The sequence below is a fragment of the Hevea brasiliensis genome, chromosome 9 (genome assembly GCF_030052815.1).
Source record: "Hevea brasiliensis isolate MT/VB/25A 57/8 chromosome 9, ASM3005281v1, whole genome shotgun sequence".
In the NCBI taxonomy this organism is placed as follows: Eukaryota; Viridiplantae; Streptophyta; class Magnoliopsida; order Malpighiales; family Euphorbiaceae; genus Hevea; species Hevea brasiliensis.
Genome location: NC_079501.1, coordinates 22,331,970 through 22,349,421, shown reverse-complemented (window position 1 = coordinate 22,349,421; position 17,452 = coordinate 22,331,970). Strand labels below are relative to the sequence as shown.

Here is a 17,452-nt window from a genome sequence, read left to right as displayed (position 1 = left end):
ATAGTTAATTAGGTGTTTATTACTAATTTTTTAAGCAGTTCATTACTAAGGAATTCTAATTTTTCCATTTTGGTTTCTTAGACAGGAAAATGCACATGGTTATCCTGGTACCTCTATAAATCATAGTGGAGATGGAATGCAAATGAGCCAACATCAAAGTATTGCCCGCACTGGTAGCGACTTTACTTGCGAAAATCTGAATTTGACCTTATAGAGCACATGATGTTCAAAATTAGATTTGGTTATGGTGTATTTTGTTGTTTTGTTACTGCTTTGAATCCCAAATAATAAAACTTTTAGTCTATTTCTAGCCATCTTATTTACTACACTGTTTAATTGACATCTGATAGCTTCAGCTCTTATCTTCTTCAATTTGCTTGCATCCATAATGGGATCATAGAATGAATTACATGGTAGTGCATCTAACTATTATAGTTGATTAACTACTCAACCATGTGTACAATTGCAACAATAGACTTGTGACAAATTCTCACTCAATTCTCGCCCATTACAATAGATTTTACAACATCTAGCTATTAAAATTACATCGTATTAGAGTGGGCAAGTTTTAAGTGAGAGACATGGAACACATCATGTATTTTATCATGATGTAGGAAGTTAGAATTTGTAAGCAACTTGTCCATTGCGCTCCATAATTTTGTATGGCCCATAGGATTTAGGATTCAATAATCGTCTCATTCTCATTTAACAATGTACTTCATTTTTATACAGATTTAAAGTTAATAATCAAGTAGGAATAGTCATTTACAATATAATACAATTAATGCCTAGCAAACTAAATTAGTTGAAATAACAAACTAAGTAGCTATCCAATTACAGAAATTAGTTAGCTAATTACAGAAATTAGTTATCCAATTACAGAAATGATTTAGCTAAAATAAACTCTAATCCCACTGAGTGCTATTTTGGCGAAGTGTCTAATTCTGGGGTAGGTCAAGTCTTTTTATGTGTTCATACTTAAAAGAGATTCTTTGAAGGTAGAATTAAGAGAAAAATATATTTCAATCTGAATGATATTGCAAAAATTATAAATTTGATATTAAAATATACCAAAGTTTTAGTAAAAAGCAGTACAAATTAATTAACGTCACTACACAACCATCATCACAAAAGTCTTTTAGCCATGAAATTAATCTAAAAAGTACACAGTACTTTCCAAAAAAAAAAAAAAAAAAAGTAGATAGTAAATCAATATTTAGAGTAGCTCCATTCCTTTGCGCTTCACTGAAACGAAGAACTTAGTTCCTTTATGATCAATCTTTTGGAAAGTAATCAAATCTCCTTTCTCAATGCCTTAAAACTTAACAAATTTGAACCACCCCACAGTAATCTTGGTCATTAAAGACACAAGGTTCATGCTTCCATTTTTACTCTCACGAACTGTATACTCAACCTTAAATGGCATTGACAGGTGATTTCTCCACAAGGTAATACTCTTGTTTTCACCTCCAAACACACGTAAAGCCTCATGTTTTGGTAGATGCTGCACAATTCAAAAAAAAATACACAACACATTAAAAAAAAAAAAAGAGAAAAGATTATATCCCTTATCATTTAAAATCAAGTAACTATACTATCATTAGTTGAACAATCTCATTTGATATTACCAAGACATATTTCCAAGACCCATGGCATGAGATCGACATCAAGGTTTTAACTGCATCAACAATGTAGAGTAAGATTTAGTTACATAGATATTATCACATTATAAATAGAAAAAAAATTGAAAATTTGACAAAAATTCACCTGGATATGTAATCTCATTTCCACTTTTGTTGTAAATGTTGACCTTTAACAAGTTTGGATATATATATTCCAAAGAAATTTTGAAGCCGACTTCAACATTGTAAAAGTTGAAGAAATCTTGTAATCCACTTCTCATTATGCTTTCGCCTAACCCTTGAAAGATAATCACATCCCAAAGTTCACATGTAGGCATCACAAGATAGAAATTTGCAAGGTAATATTCAGGCACATTACGAATCAAAGCATTTGGAATCATCTACATCATAAACAAGCAAGTTAGGAATTTAATCAAAGCCATCATTAACTTGAAGAAGCAAGGATGTACCTTAATAATATTAAGAAATTAGTAAGCTTTCATTCTTAAAAATAAAAAATGGCTTACCATAACATTGCATACCATATCGACTTCTAATATTTGCGTCCAGAATGCTGGAGCCATCTCCAACCTTGTTTTGTTCTATCCTCAATCTAAGGTTGCACACTTTTTATTTAAGCTTGATAAAAAAGAGTGAATGAAGATGATGATAAATGATATTCTTTATGGTGGATGAAACAACCCCTAACCTCCCTTCTCTTCAATTGAATCCATAGATCACTTATTAATCTTTGGAAATATGCAACTAGAGTAAATGAGCTTTTAGATAAAAATTTGCATGAGGAGATTTCACGTTGGAACTTGCAAGTTTGTTCATCAAGTAATTCAACCAACATGTAGCCACCCTCCCTTGAAACTTGTAAAGTTACAAGCATGCTTCAACAATCCTCTTTGTTTATTGGTTTGCTTAGTTAGGCTATGACTTCCTAAGGTATAGTAATCCATTGTAATAATGTTTACATATTCCAAGTCATTTTTTCCCTTATCCCTAACAAGTATTAGCTAATATGTAGCCACCCTTTTGTTGCATGCTTGTATCATTAGTGTATTACATTTGTACACAATTTTTTGTTACCCAAAAATTTACCCCTCTATTTGATCAAATTTTTTATGTTACCCAAAAATCTAAACCTAATTTAATCATTTTTTTTTTATGTAACATGAAATTGTAATCTCTAATTTGAATAATAAGTTAATTGATTTAAGTAACTACAAGCACCTAATCTCAATTAGAACATATAAGCATGCTATAAGCAATGAATTAGATAAACTGAATTTGATCAAGGAAGATTGACTCAATTAGATTATAAATCAATTAAACGATTATCAATTAGGTAATAAATCAAGATTGTCTCGATCAATTAGATCATAGCCAAGTCTTCTTCGATTAAATAGGTAGAAAATCAAGATTGCTTCGATCAATTTGATCATAACTAATTACCCAATCTCAATTAAATCATACGAGCATGCTTCTATTGAATTTGATCAAGGAAGATTAACTCAAGTAGATCATAAATCTATTAAATATGATTAATTAGGTAGTAAATCAAGATTGCTTCGATCAATTAATCAATTAATCAATTTTAAGATTAATCTAGGATCTCAGTTAACAAATTCTTTTGTAGTCACAATCTCAATAGCACAGTAGCAGAACACTTTCTTTTGCTACCTGTTGGTATAGTGGTTGAAATGTAAAGTCCACAATAGCAGCTCTTGTGTGAAAACATGGTTGAGGAAAAGAGTTACACTATAAAAATTTGAAAATTATTTGTAGGTGCAGGAAGATGCTAGTTATAGTAGGAATTTTCATGTGGTTTCCATTTAAACAAATTTTCCTTGCATATGATTTCTTTCTCTTTCATATGGATGTGACTTCTATATTAAGAATTGTTCTATCAATGCACTAATGATTTTTCCTTACATATTTACTTTAATTTGCTTGTAACATTGTCTCTTTTTGATGTTTTGTTAATACAGGAGTTGCCAAATGATGTTCTTCAACATTTGAATGTGGTTTTAATGGATTCAATAGTATTGAATGTTAGAAGACCACAACCACACCAATGGACTGTGGGAATTCAAAGGGAGGAAAATGGCAACAGGTTTCGATTGAAAGAGAGTGATTTAATGGATGTAATTAATCATTACAGTCCACTAACCACTTCTCCTATTGATTCTCTTTATTTCAAAGATATCCAACCTAATTGAATGAGCCTCTTCCTATTCAATGCTAATGGAATGGAGATTTATTATGGGCCTCATCCTAGAGAAGAAATTGTGCACATCTTATCGGATGACGAGTACGAAGATAATCCGAATAGACCGATGTTCACTACCTGCATGACAACTTGTGACTGGCAATACAAATTGGTAAGTTATTAACTTTTTTTTCTTTGTTTCACAATCATGTAATTTGATTTAAATATAATTTTTAATTTTACTTAGCTGATGTAATTTAAAAATTACACTTTCCCAGAATATTCCATTATCCTTTGCAAAGGATAATTTAGGAATTGAACCAAAGGAAATTGACCTCTGGTGCCTGATGGGAAGGACAAATTTCAAAGTTAAATATGTCCGTAGATTGGACAACGAAGGCCACTTGTGCAAGGGTAAGTTTGAAAAGGGATGGGGGCAGTTCCTTCCCCACCAGGAAGCGAAGAGAGGGGACAAAGTTTCTTTCCAGTTGGCTAACACTTCTATTGATAGAATTATATTTACTACAAACATCATAAGGCAATAAATGATTATGTCTCCATTGCTTTATATAGTTGATTATGCTATTTTCTTTTTGGATATTGTGAACTTGTATTTAACTGTTTGGTTTGAACTGCGAACTTATCTTTGGGTGAATTTACTACACCCTTGCACTATTAGGATTATTATTAACTTATGGATTATTATGTGGTTCCTATTTCAAACTCTTATAATGGATTGCTTGTTTATAATCAATTTATATTATTTGTAGTGTCAAATTTTGCTATGATAATGCTATATGGCTTGCTTAAAATTTGTATATAATGCAATTTGATTTATTTTATACTTAATTTACACTCGTAACTATAAGCCGTGTCTAATACCACCAGGGCTGGTAGGATATTGCAATTTGATTTGCTTTGCACTTAATGTTTGTGTGTGTGTGTGTGTATGTACATATATATATATATATATATATATATATATATATAACATAAGATTCAACCTGTTTCAAAGAAATTTAGATACAAACAACAGAATTTCTTCAAGGTTCATTTCATTGACTACACCAATTAGGCATAAATGACTTGACCTTTATTTTGCTAAATCAACTCATGAATATTTATATTTCTTAATAAAATAAAGGTGCCACTGCTACAACCCCATTCACATCAACACCAACAGATGTTAATGACATTGCTTGTGATATTGTAATATCCATGAGGGACCGATGGTCAAATTTGCATGACGCACTAAATTTGCATTGAGAGCTTAGTTTCATGTAAAAATAGATGGTAAAATGCACCTTATGTTTTGCTTCATTTTGCACTTGGTTTTTACTTAAAACTATCAAATAATGATCAATAACACCAAGGCTAGTTCTTTTCCTTTTTTTTTTTTAAAAAAAAAAAACCAAGGCTAGTAGGTTATATATCTTGCTCATATGTTGCGTCAGGCAATAAAAATGAAATTATTATTTTCTTCACAACTCTTTGAATAATTTTCATATAATTTCCATCTATGGATAAGTTTAATTCCATGGCAAATAAACCAATAAAAATAGAATAAAATATTTACTCTTTAAATAATAACCAATACATGCAAAGCTTAATAAAATTATAATCTAAACCATGGATTTTTTTCCTCTATAACAAAATTACCAATAATCCCAATTTTTCATTTTCTTCAAATTCAACTCAAAACCAATCAAATCCACATAATATTATACATAATTTCTAAAAAAGAAAATGCCTATCAAACCGAACCATTGGATTTAGATATTAGCATCCCGACTAAAACTCCAACAAGGAAACCAATTTGAGTATTCTTATTTGTCCCTTCCATTTCTTGTTTGCCGATTTCTTCAATGTCAAGCATGCAAGAGCTACCTTTACCAAACTTCTTATTGTAACAATATTAACTGTAGGCATCAACAGCTTCATCATAATTATTGAAAGACTTGTAAACACTTCCACCTATATCTAAAACAGCCGATGCACTATTCTGCCATGAAGAAAATACTCCATGAGTTCTACCTTCAGATACAACGTAATATTTTCCTTTTTTTTCCTCTTGCTTGTGAAAATTGGATCACCTCCCATTGTTGTAAAAACTTGAAGTGTGTATGAGATGATAAATGAAAAATCGATTTGAAAAATAATAATAAAAAAAAGAAACCAGAGATGATATGGAGTCTCCTGCTTGAGAGAAACCAGAGACGAGATATGGAGTCTCCCACTTGATTATAAAGTTAGAGGTTGAGATAGATCATTATTGGTTAGAGCAATGATGGGTTGTGATAGGTTGAAAGGATGGTGGGTTGTGATAGTTTGAAAAGATGGTGGATGATGTCTAATTGGTTGAATAATTGGTGAAAAATAGAAGGTCAAAGAATTAGTGGTATTTGATTGGATGCTCAATAATAAAAGAGAGAGAATTTACAAATTTTCAAATTCAAATTTAAAATTTTCATTAAGGGCTATATAGACATTTCACATTAAAAAAGTACCTAAAATTTACTAAAATACCCTCATATGTACAAGTTTTGTACATTTCATGTGTACACAACCTTTTTTCCACTTGTTAATTAAAAAAAAAAAAAAAGGAGATTGGTTATGACAATGGATATCAATTGCCATCCACTAAAAATAATTTAATGCAAAGATTATATTTTTAAGAATATAACAAATTTGGAGGTTTGGAAGTAGCAATGTAAAGTCCTCCTCGAAAAACTTCTAATAATAAAGACAATTGGAGCTGCTCATTAGTTACTTGACTTCGTTTAATTCTTTGGCAATTTTTAGACACTATTTGAAATTAAATTGTTCCTTAGATTTTTTTTTTAATTTGACAAATAAAATTAAAAACAAAATATTCTGCACGGTAGTTTGGTGTGAGCTTCGCCTACTCAGGTATCTTTATTATACGAATAAATAATTTAATAATTTTTCACTTCCTTTTAATATTTTCCTTATAAAATTCAATTAACTAAGATTCTATTTATTTTGTAAAAAAATATTTTTTAAAAAATAATTTCAGGAAAAATAAAAAAATATATTATTTAAAAAAATTATAATTTTTTAAAGAAAATAATTTTTTCTTTTTAAAAGAGAAAATTATTATTTTTTTAAAAAAAATTAATAAACTAATTATTACAAAACGTTCAAAAATTTATAAATATATGACATAAAAATACACATCCGTTAGTTTATAGCCCACCACTGGCAACCATTGATTACTGACAACCACCATCAACAATCAATAGTAGCCACCACAACTTAGCAATTTTATGAATTTTTTTCTCATTTTCAACTATAAAATAATATAAAAATAGAATTTATATAGTAAATATTTTTATTATCAATACACTTCAAATAGTAAAAAATGATTTTTTAAAAAATTTTTATCATTTGCAATCAAACAATAAAAATAAATTATTTTCTCACCGCGGAAAAGTTCCTCCCTTTGCATAGTCACGAGTAATTATTTAGCTCTTCCCACCGCCGAGTGGTTAGAAATTACAACAGTTTTCATGGCTGAATTGGGTCTGTATTAATTAAGCCATTTATAGATTGGGCTGATACTTAAATTGGATTCGGCTTCCTTATCTTTGGGTTGCACTGTGCACCAAAGGTGGATTTGTTCTGGTGCGTTGTAATGGGTCTTAGGCCTTTGGAATGGAATGAATCCATAGTTTTAAAAGAAATTGAGTACTGCCGATGAATATGTAGTACATAGAAAAACACAGCCCAAGACTGGTCAAGAGTCTTAGATATTGCTCAAAAAAAAAAAAAAAGAAAAGTCTCTTAGATAGGAAACTTCATCGTCTGCGTCTTGTCCCATCATTTTTGTTTTCTTTGATTGAAAAGACTTTAGAGTCTTCCTCCCGTGCCCCATTAATCACGGGTTTATGTCAATTTTCCCTCTATAAAAAGACAAACAACAAGTGGGTTATTTATTTGGATTTTGGTATGTCGACTCTGTCATGCTGAGAAGCCGCCAGCGCTCATCAAAAGTTCGGCCAAAAATGGGTCTCCATCGAAGACCAGCTCACTCCTTGGTTAGGTTGCGTTAGTAAGAAGTTGAAACTGACATTTCTACAAGAAAGACTTGACCTCTGCCAACGACATGTACAAGTCTTCGTGCCCCACCCCTCCCGTGACCAGTATGCATAATTTTTAACTTTATTAATTATTAATAATTAAAAATCATTTAATATATATTTTTTCCTTTACAATAATAAAATATAATTAATTATTTATTTAAAGATTACACACACATAATAATTTTCAATCAATATAGTTTATTTACTTAATTGTCAATTTTGAATTTCAATTCTAATAAGCAACAACTTTAGAACCCTTCCATACATTTAAGTTTTCTTTTTATGTTTTCTTCGCGAGCAACTCTTTTATATATATATATATATATATATATATATATATATATATATATATATATAATTAAATTTTTCAAATTTTTACAATTAAATTCTAAATTAAAAATTTTAACAATTATACCCTATACATCAAACATTATAGCAATTACACCCTCCCATTAAACTTACCATTAATAATTAAGAGAAATATCATGTCAGCATAATTAAATCCCAAATTGAGTTCAAACTAAACATAATTAAATTAAAATTAATTCAAAAAAAAAAAGAGAGAGAATGAAGAACACAATTCTTATTCGTAGAATAAACCAACATTGAGAAATCTAAATCTTTAAATCTCAAATACCCACATCCTCAAATAAACCTAGAACATCTCATTCAATCATCAAACTTAAGCTTGACCAATGCTCTTGCATTGATGTCGAAATGAGCAAGATTACCATCACCACAACCATGGCCATTCCAGGAGTAGCATAAGAAAGTGGAGAATAGAAGATGATAGAAAAAAGGCCCTTTCAATGGAGAAATTATATAATGAATCGATTATTTCATGTAGGTAATTTTATATAGAATGACAAATCAATTATGGAGTAACAATTAAGTTATAATGGGTCCTATAAAATTTAATTTTATCCATGTGTTAAAAATAATTTTTTTTTTTCTAAATGATAATTACCTTTTTATATTTAATTATTCTTACATGATTGATTTGTTATTCCATTTCAAATGCTGACACGAAATTACGGTTGTATTATGTAGTATCTCCTTCCAATGGGGGGATTAGATATTACATTTGAGGTTGGTCTTCATACTGGGTTTGCTCTCATTTGAATCAACGATTTTTAATACTGTGAAAGAAACAATTGTGTTTTGTTCAATTTGGGAACTTTCAATTATCAATGCTTTCGAAGATAGGTTGTTGGAACAAAGAAAGAGCAAAAACAAGAACAAGAAGGACAATAAGAGGAAGGGGAATAATGGGTGTATTGAGTAATAATGCCATAGTAAGCATAGCAAAGCCTCTCTTACCAATAATCTTGTTAAGAAGCTTGCCCACCCCATCTACAGTTGTGTTCACCTTGTTGTTGAAAAATACATAAGAACGTAAACCTTAAATGCAAGGAGGATATTCCTCAATATCTGAATGCTTTGCAAGCCTTTGGATATCATACTCTACTGGATCTTTGCTTGAGGATGGATGGATGTCCAAAAATCCCATTTTTTGGCAGTGTTCATTAGAATACTACACAAATCTTATAGGGCTCCTAATTGACATCCTATTTTCTATAATAATCATCCATTTTTAGACAAGTTCTCCAAAATATTTTTTCACCAAGTCCCTCATTGAACTATGAATATGAAGATTTATGTGAGAAAGGATCATGAGTTGACTGGTTTATAAGAGACTAGAATTGTTTTTTTTTTTTTAATAAAAGATATTGGAATTGTTTCAAAAATGATGTGGCCCAACAGCAAGTGCACGAATCGTTCAAGTGATATAGAAAAGATATCGTTCACTCGAAAAGTTATGTTATAAATTAAATTTTTGATATAAAAATATACTAATCTAAACTGATTTGGATTAACAATTAACTAAATAAGGAGATTGGGAATTAAAGGATATATTCGTAAATTCAATAAGAAAATTGCTTGAATATAAAACTTTACTAAAATTAAGAGAAATAAATTGAGCTAAATAAAATATGGCAAGAATTTAAGTAACAAGCAATTAAAATTGCTTAACAATCAACAATAACAAAAGAGTGATTCCGAAGTTTAGGGTGATTCCGAAGTTTAGAGGTTTATATTTAAGTTGTTTTGAGATTTTAAATTGGTTATCTAAATATATGAAAATTATGAGTTTTAAGGAGATTAATTCTTAGATCCTTTGAAAACTATTCCGAGTGATATAAAGAGTGATATATAGTATTTTTATGGACTTAATTGTATTAATTCATGTAAATATTTAGTCTTTTAATTAATTTTAATTACATTTTATAGTTTTATTTTGCTAAAAGTTAGTTTCTTTCATTTTAATTATTTTTTTATTTTAAGAAAAAAATTATAAAGAAGAATGAAGAATGGGAGAAAGTCCAACTTCTGGTAGAAAATCTCATGGCCAGCCATGAGAATCACATGGTGAGCTGTAGGATTGAAGACACAAGCATGGTTGCTTGTGGGACTTTAATAGGGCACATGGCCGGCCATGAGATTGTCTCTTACACACATGGCTGGCCATGAGATGGTCTTTAAGAAGTTATTTTGCACCCAATAGATGTTTAATACATCATTAAAAAAGTGCAAGAGGGTCCAAAAGTGGTGGTGGTTAGAAAAGGGGAGCAGAAGAGGAATAGGGAACGTTATTTTTAGAGAGAGCTTTGGGGGATCCAAACATTCAAAGAGATTTTAATTGTGCTGGAGCAAGGAATTTAGAAGAGGGATTTTGGAAGCTTGAAGGAGGAAGACACAATCTCCATCCTAGAGAGTTTTTTTTTTTCCCTTTTTATTTCTTTTCTTTAAGAGAAATACATTTTTGTTGAATGATGTTGAATTTTGATTTGTTGAGTTTTATTATGGTTTTTGACATTATGAGTGGCTCCTTTCTTAAGCTAGGGATTTGATTTAGCTTAACTTGATTTAATCTCTAGATTTTGATCTAGTTTTCTCTACTTTTCTAATAGTTGTTATTTTTGAGTTTAATGCCTTTGAGTATCTTGATCAAATACTTGAATGATGTTAGATTTTATAATTTATGGTTGGAAAACATGGTTATGAGTGAAAAATTAAGAGTGAAAATTAAGATTGGGTCTATGGGGTATTATTGAAATAGTCTTTTTTCTTAATACTAATTAATTGAGTAAATTTCTATTGGGAAATAGGAATTAATTCTTTAATTAGAAGGTTTGATGATGCCCGGGAGAGATTATTAAATTTTTTTTATTATTAACCCTAGCAAGAGTAGTTAAAATTGATTATTAGACAAAATTGATTGAGATTAATTATTGGATCAAGTGAAATCAATATCCATAGCCATTTTTATTTGAATTTAAACATAAAATTTTTATTGTTTTTATTAGTTAATTTCCATTTTTAGTTAATTTCATCCTTAATTTAATTTTAATTTCTCAAATTTATTCCAATTTGATAGTCTAGATATTAGTAAAATTAACATAAATTTTAGTAATTAAAGACAATTCTCATGAGAATGATATCTTACTCACTCTTTATTACATATACGAATCTGTGCACTTGCGGACGCGTATCAAAGAGTGCCTTAATTAACTTAATCCTACTTTCATGGAGTTAAAATTAACTAAGACCCATTAGGTTTTTTAATCCTCTTAATCCTTAGTTTATTTCTAGATTAAGTTCAATTTCTTGATTATCTATTACTGGGTTTTCTACTTTCAGTACTTCAACCAAGGATTATGAATAATACTTAATAGCATCCTACACTAAGTATGTAATTAGGTACACAATAAATGGATAAAATCTCATAATAACCTTAAAATCTGGATTATCAGCTTAAGTCCATAAAATATCTTAAATATTGCATACCCAGCTCCAGAATTTTAGAAGAACTACTCATGACTCATGTTTGATACAAATATTCTAGCAAAAGAAGAAATAAAAGATGAAAAGAAAATTAAAATTTAAGAAACCCGATGAAAGAAGCGTAGAATTTAGCAGGGATGAAGAAGAATTAGAGCTTCAGATGGAAAATAACGAGATTGACGGCTCCTCTATCTCCTTTTCTTCCAAATCTATCTTCTTACAACAAAAATGACGAAATAATACTTTTATATCCTCTGATATAAACCCCAAAAATGGACTAAAAATGGTGTTTGGTGAGGTCATATATGCATGACAAAATCTTGCTCTTTAGCTAATTAATGAGGAATTGTATAGCCATAACTATGCTCATACAACATTTTATACAGAATCAGAACTGGAAAGAATAAGTGAAGATAGATTTGCATGGCTATGCAAGTCCCTATGCATATTTTAATAAGCGTCAGAGAGTTTCTGTGAAGGTGCATAAGCAAATGCATAGGTTATGCGAAGGGTTATACACATTTCACCAAGCTTGGGAAATTTTCTGGTCAGCTGCATAAGTTATTGCATAACCTATGCATGAGGCTATGTAAGTTTCATCAAACTTGAATTCATCCTCCGTGAAGGTGCGTAAGCTATGCATATTTCGGCAGACTTGCAATACCTCTTCAGTCTCTTGCATAAAATGGTGTATAGCCTATGCACTAGGCTATGCAGCTTCGATAACTTAAGAATTTCTTTGATTTTTGAGGCACAAGCTGCATAGGCTATGCAGCTCCTTATACAACTTTCAACAGCCTTAAAAAATCTTCAATTTTAGGCTTTGTTTTTTTGCACTTTTAGTTATTTACTCTATTAATTATGATGAATCACATAATAGATAAAATTATATTTATTGAATAAGTGTTGATAGGTTAATGTTACTAATGCAAAGGCCTTGTGCCGCAGAAATATGGAGCAACAACACTTACGGTAACACGAGTGCCAACACCTAAGAAAGTGTTGGTAAACATTTGATGACGCTAATTAATATTGCAAAGTTAAATTAAGAAAATTATTACTTAGACTCAATCTACCAATATAGGTCTAAAATACAAACACGTAGAATTCATATATTTGATAAGTAGATTTTACCATATATTTTATATCTTGAGTTTATGTTGGTCTATCATCACAGGTCCAAAAAACAAACATATGAAATTGATATATTTAATAAGTAGATTTTACCATACATTATGTATCTTGAGTTTAAAGAGAATTAGGTTTATGCAAAAAATCTATTAAATTAATAATATTACTGATAGTATGTTTTCTTATAGTGCCATGTAGAGAAGCATTCTATTGTTAATTATGTAATGCCATGTCTCATCTCACATCAATGAGAAAAAAAAAATACAGATGGCCTATATAATCATAATTTTTAATTATTGAAATAATTCAAAGTTAATCATTTTTCTAGTTTAAGGACTGAAAGTTATTTATCCTAATTGAGCATGAGTAGTTATAATTGATAATGGCTAAAGACGAGAGGAGCCTTCTTAGTATTGGATTAACCATTTTGGGTCTGCAGATTCTTGTCCTGTCAATTTGGCTTCCATTTTGTATTTTGATGCCTTTAGTGATGTTTAATGCAATTTCGTTGCAATTCAAAAAAAAAAAAATTACTCTGACTGTATATAAAAAAAAAAAAGAAATAATAATAGTAAAATACAAAACCAAAAATTCTAATTTTGACCCTAATTTTTAAATTAACCGCAAACTTATTTTGAGAAAAAGTTTCCTAATATGTTACGACTGTAAAAAAATATAGAGGAGGGACTAAACAGTGCCGCACTGTAATATATCTGAATTTTTTTGAATAATATACAAATTCTATACAAAAACTCATTTTTGACAATTCTGCACATATTATGGTTCTTTCTTACGTAAGAAATATTTAGTTTTCTTCTTGTTTGAGATGAATTTTCTTGTAAAAATTTTGGGCATGCGGAATGAAGCTTAATTTGATCTTGTGATTCCCCTTCGTCATTCATTCTCTGCATAACAGAATAATGAGAAACAGCGGCAATTTACTTCTCTCTCCCTTTCCTTATTGCTCCACCACCTCATCAACTGCCTCGCTGCATCGAATTCACCACCTTCTGATATTCCCGATCTCAATTACGTAACTCTTGCCTGTGGCTTAGCCAGTGACACTAAAGCACTAGATGGCCGAACCTGGACTGCAGACACCAATTCAAAATTCTTCTCTTCACAGCAAAATAATGCATCAAGAGCAGTTGAATCTCCTCCCAGTAAATTCGTCACTGATCTACCTTACACAACTGCTCGCATATCTCGCTACCCATTTACCTACATATTTCCGGTCACCATCGGGACCCAGCTTATCCGTCTCCACTTCTATCCTGCTTCCTACTTGGATTTCAACGGCTCTAAAGCATTCTTTTCTGTCAAAGCTGATCAATATACCCTTCTTAGCAATTTTAGTGCTGCGCTTCAGGCCGAGACTCTACACATGGAAGCATTCTTTAGAGAATTCTGGTTAAAGGTGGAAGATGACCGAATGTTAAACTTAACCTTCATTCCAAGTTTTGGTATGGATGATGTATATGCTTTCATCAACGGGATTGAAATGGCATCTATATCAACCAATCTTTATTACACTGCAGCGGATAATCCGGAGTTGAAATTCTTGGCCAGAACAAGCCCCTTGGCATGGAAAACAAGGCTGTCTTACAGCTAACATATCTAATAAATGTAGGCGGGGGGGTTTATTTGTCCCCCAAATGACTCTTTCCTGTTTCGAAGCTGGAACAGTGATGACGACTACTTGACAGTCGCCAAACCCAGTGCTTACCTCTTAAACCGCAGCATTCAACTTATATACAACATCTATACTCGTTTTGCCGCACGAGACCAAGTCTATATGTCTGGAAGATCCATGGGGATGGACAAGGAAGTAAACGAGAACTAAAATCTTACTTGGGAATTTCACGTTGATTCTTTGTCCACTTATTTTATTAGGCTTCACTTCTGTGAGATTCAGTCGCCAATAACTCAGAATGGCGATCGAGTTTTTCAGATATACATAGCAAATCAAATTGCTGAGTCTCAAGCAGATATAATTGATTGGAACGGTGGAAATGGATTTCCTATATTTAAAGATTATGCGGTGATCATGGGAGGGAGTGGAAGCAAAAAGTTGGAAAATCTATCCATTGCTCTGCATCCTGTCCCAGAATTGAGCATTTGCTCTGATGCAATCCTGAATGGAATTGAAATTTTCAAATTGTTAAATTCAGAAATTCATACAACACCCATCCCAAAAACGACAAAGCCAGAGAATAATAGGATGACAGTAGTTGCCATTGTAGCTGGTGTTGTATTGGCCTTAGTTATTGTAATCCCTCTTCTATTCTTCTTGACCGTTCGAAGTAGAGTAAAAGACAAGGATTCTAGGGATAGGTCTCCATGGTTCGCCCAATTTGTTTCTTTGACGGAGGCCACCAAGATCCACCGCTCACCTCTACCCTCTAAAATGGAAAACAATAAATTTTCCATAATCACAATTATATATTATAATCTTTTATAATTAAAATTTAATAATTATTTAAAAAAATTTAATTACAGTAATAAAAAATTAATTATATTATTCGAAAATAAATGAATAATATATATTAAGAAATTGTAAAACTAAAATAAATTTTTAAATATATTTTAAATGATTTATTTTTTAATTATGAAAGATAAGAGAATTTTATAAAAATTTTGAATTAAAAACTTATTTCTTTTATTAATAAATGGATGTTTTTTTTTATAATTTTTATAAAAAAATTATTAAAAGAATAACAAATTATTTTTTACAAGTAAACAGACCCAAAATTCTATAAATTGCTCTATGAACATCTAATTTCGATGTTTTATTTTTAGACGTCTTTATAATTTTCAACAATGTGAAAATGGAACATGGATGTTAGAGTCTTTTATTTATTTATTTATTTTTTAAAAAGGGTGTTTGAATGCTTGGTGGGAGGAATTATTAGGTACACCCGGTGCACATACACCTTCTCTCACAATCATGTGGGACTCACTTCCTATATAATAGGAAGGACCCACTTTCTGTGAGAGAGGAAGCACTATCTTTTAGTGCACCGGGTGCACCTAATAATTAGCCGCTTGGTGGGGTGCTTGGTGAACTCATGGAAGGATGAAGCATTGAATGGGTTGGTATCCTTGTAAAAAAAATAATTTTTTTCAAAAAGCAAATTAAAATAAAGTAGAAAAATATTGATCCGTGAACAATGGATGTGGATATTGATTTAGTATATTGTAAAAAAAAGTGAATAATTTAAAAATAATTTTAAAAAGTTAAAAAAAAAATTGTTCATAGGAATAATAAAGTACGGTATATTTTTAGTATTATTAATTGGTAAATCTTATTATAGTTTAATCTCTAAATTGGATCAATTAATGAATGGATCGACGCTAACTATTTTTTTTTTTTTAAGTTTAAAAAATTTAATGAAACATTTTCAATCCTAAAATTAAAATACTTGGAGTTTGAATTATGTACAAAATGTTAAGATAAATACTTATCAATTGATATATTTTGTTATGATTTAATTTCTTACATCACATCCATTGATCGGTGAATGGACACTTATAGTAAAAAAAAAAAAAAGAAAATTACGAACAGTGATTTGGTATAGATTATAGTATATCAAAAAAATTTTTATCTACACCAAATATGTTACATCAAACTAATGGATGAATACTAAGTACGGTTGGTTGTATAACACTCAAAATATAAATCAATCATTATCGAGTTAAATGTAAAGCACTTTTGATATGTACTAATTAGACTAATTTAATATGTGCAAATAGGTTTAACTTTCGACTTTAATTATAAGAATGATTATTGATTTGGAATAGAATCATATAGTTTCTCAATTTTATTTTTAATGAAATTTTAATTAAATTTGAAGATTAATTTTTAATTTTTTAAAAATCAATCTAGTCCAAAATTAAATCAAACTAAATAATTTTAGTCCAATTTAAAATTAATTTTAGTCTAAATTAAATTTATCTGATTCTAAATCACCCAGTTGTATATGTATCTCTACTCCAATTCTCTATTTCATTTCATTACCATTTGAGCTGTTTTATTGGGGAAAGAATCCATCCCAGGATCCGATCCTTGTTGAGTGAGAACCAATAAACTTCACTTCCAAATGGTTCTTGAGGACATGTCATTTATCATATGAAAAAAAAAAAAAAAAGGCAATGGTCATTCCCGTGCACCCATGTTACCTAAGCCACGTGGAGTAATCTAGTTGAGCAAGAAAACTAAGACAGAAAGCAGATTGATAATTGTAGTTTACAGATCTCCTGCGCTATTTGGGTAAAAAAAAAATCCCATTCACGGTTCCTATGAATGTCAAATTTCAAAATAACTAAAACTGTAAGAACGGGAAGGTAGGCGTTTTTCCCCATCAATCATGAAACTCCAAGCTAGCTAATATAGATTAGTTTGTTTCGACGCTGAAAAGCCTGTCCACTTGATCATTAATGTTCCGAAGCGCGTTTAGCAAAAAGGTTAGATGGACCAATGACAAGCGGATAAGTGTGGCCGTTGCTCTTTCCTGTAAGTCGTTTAGTTGGAT

At 30.4% G+C, this 17,452-nt stretch overlaps 1 pseudogene; it reads left to right on the top strand.

The window, feature by feature from the left end:
- Positions 1 to 3,880: 3,880 nt before the first annotated feature.
- On the top strand, positions 3,881 to 15,381 carry LOC110668978 (receptor-like protein kinase FERONIA; annotated as a pseudogene).
- The last annotated feature ends 2,071 nt before the right edge of the window (positions 15,382 to 17,452 follow it).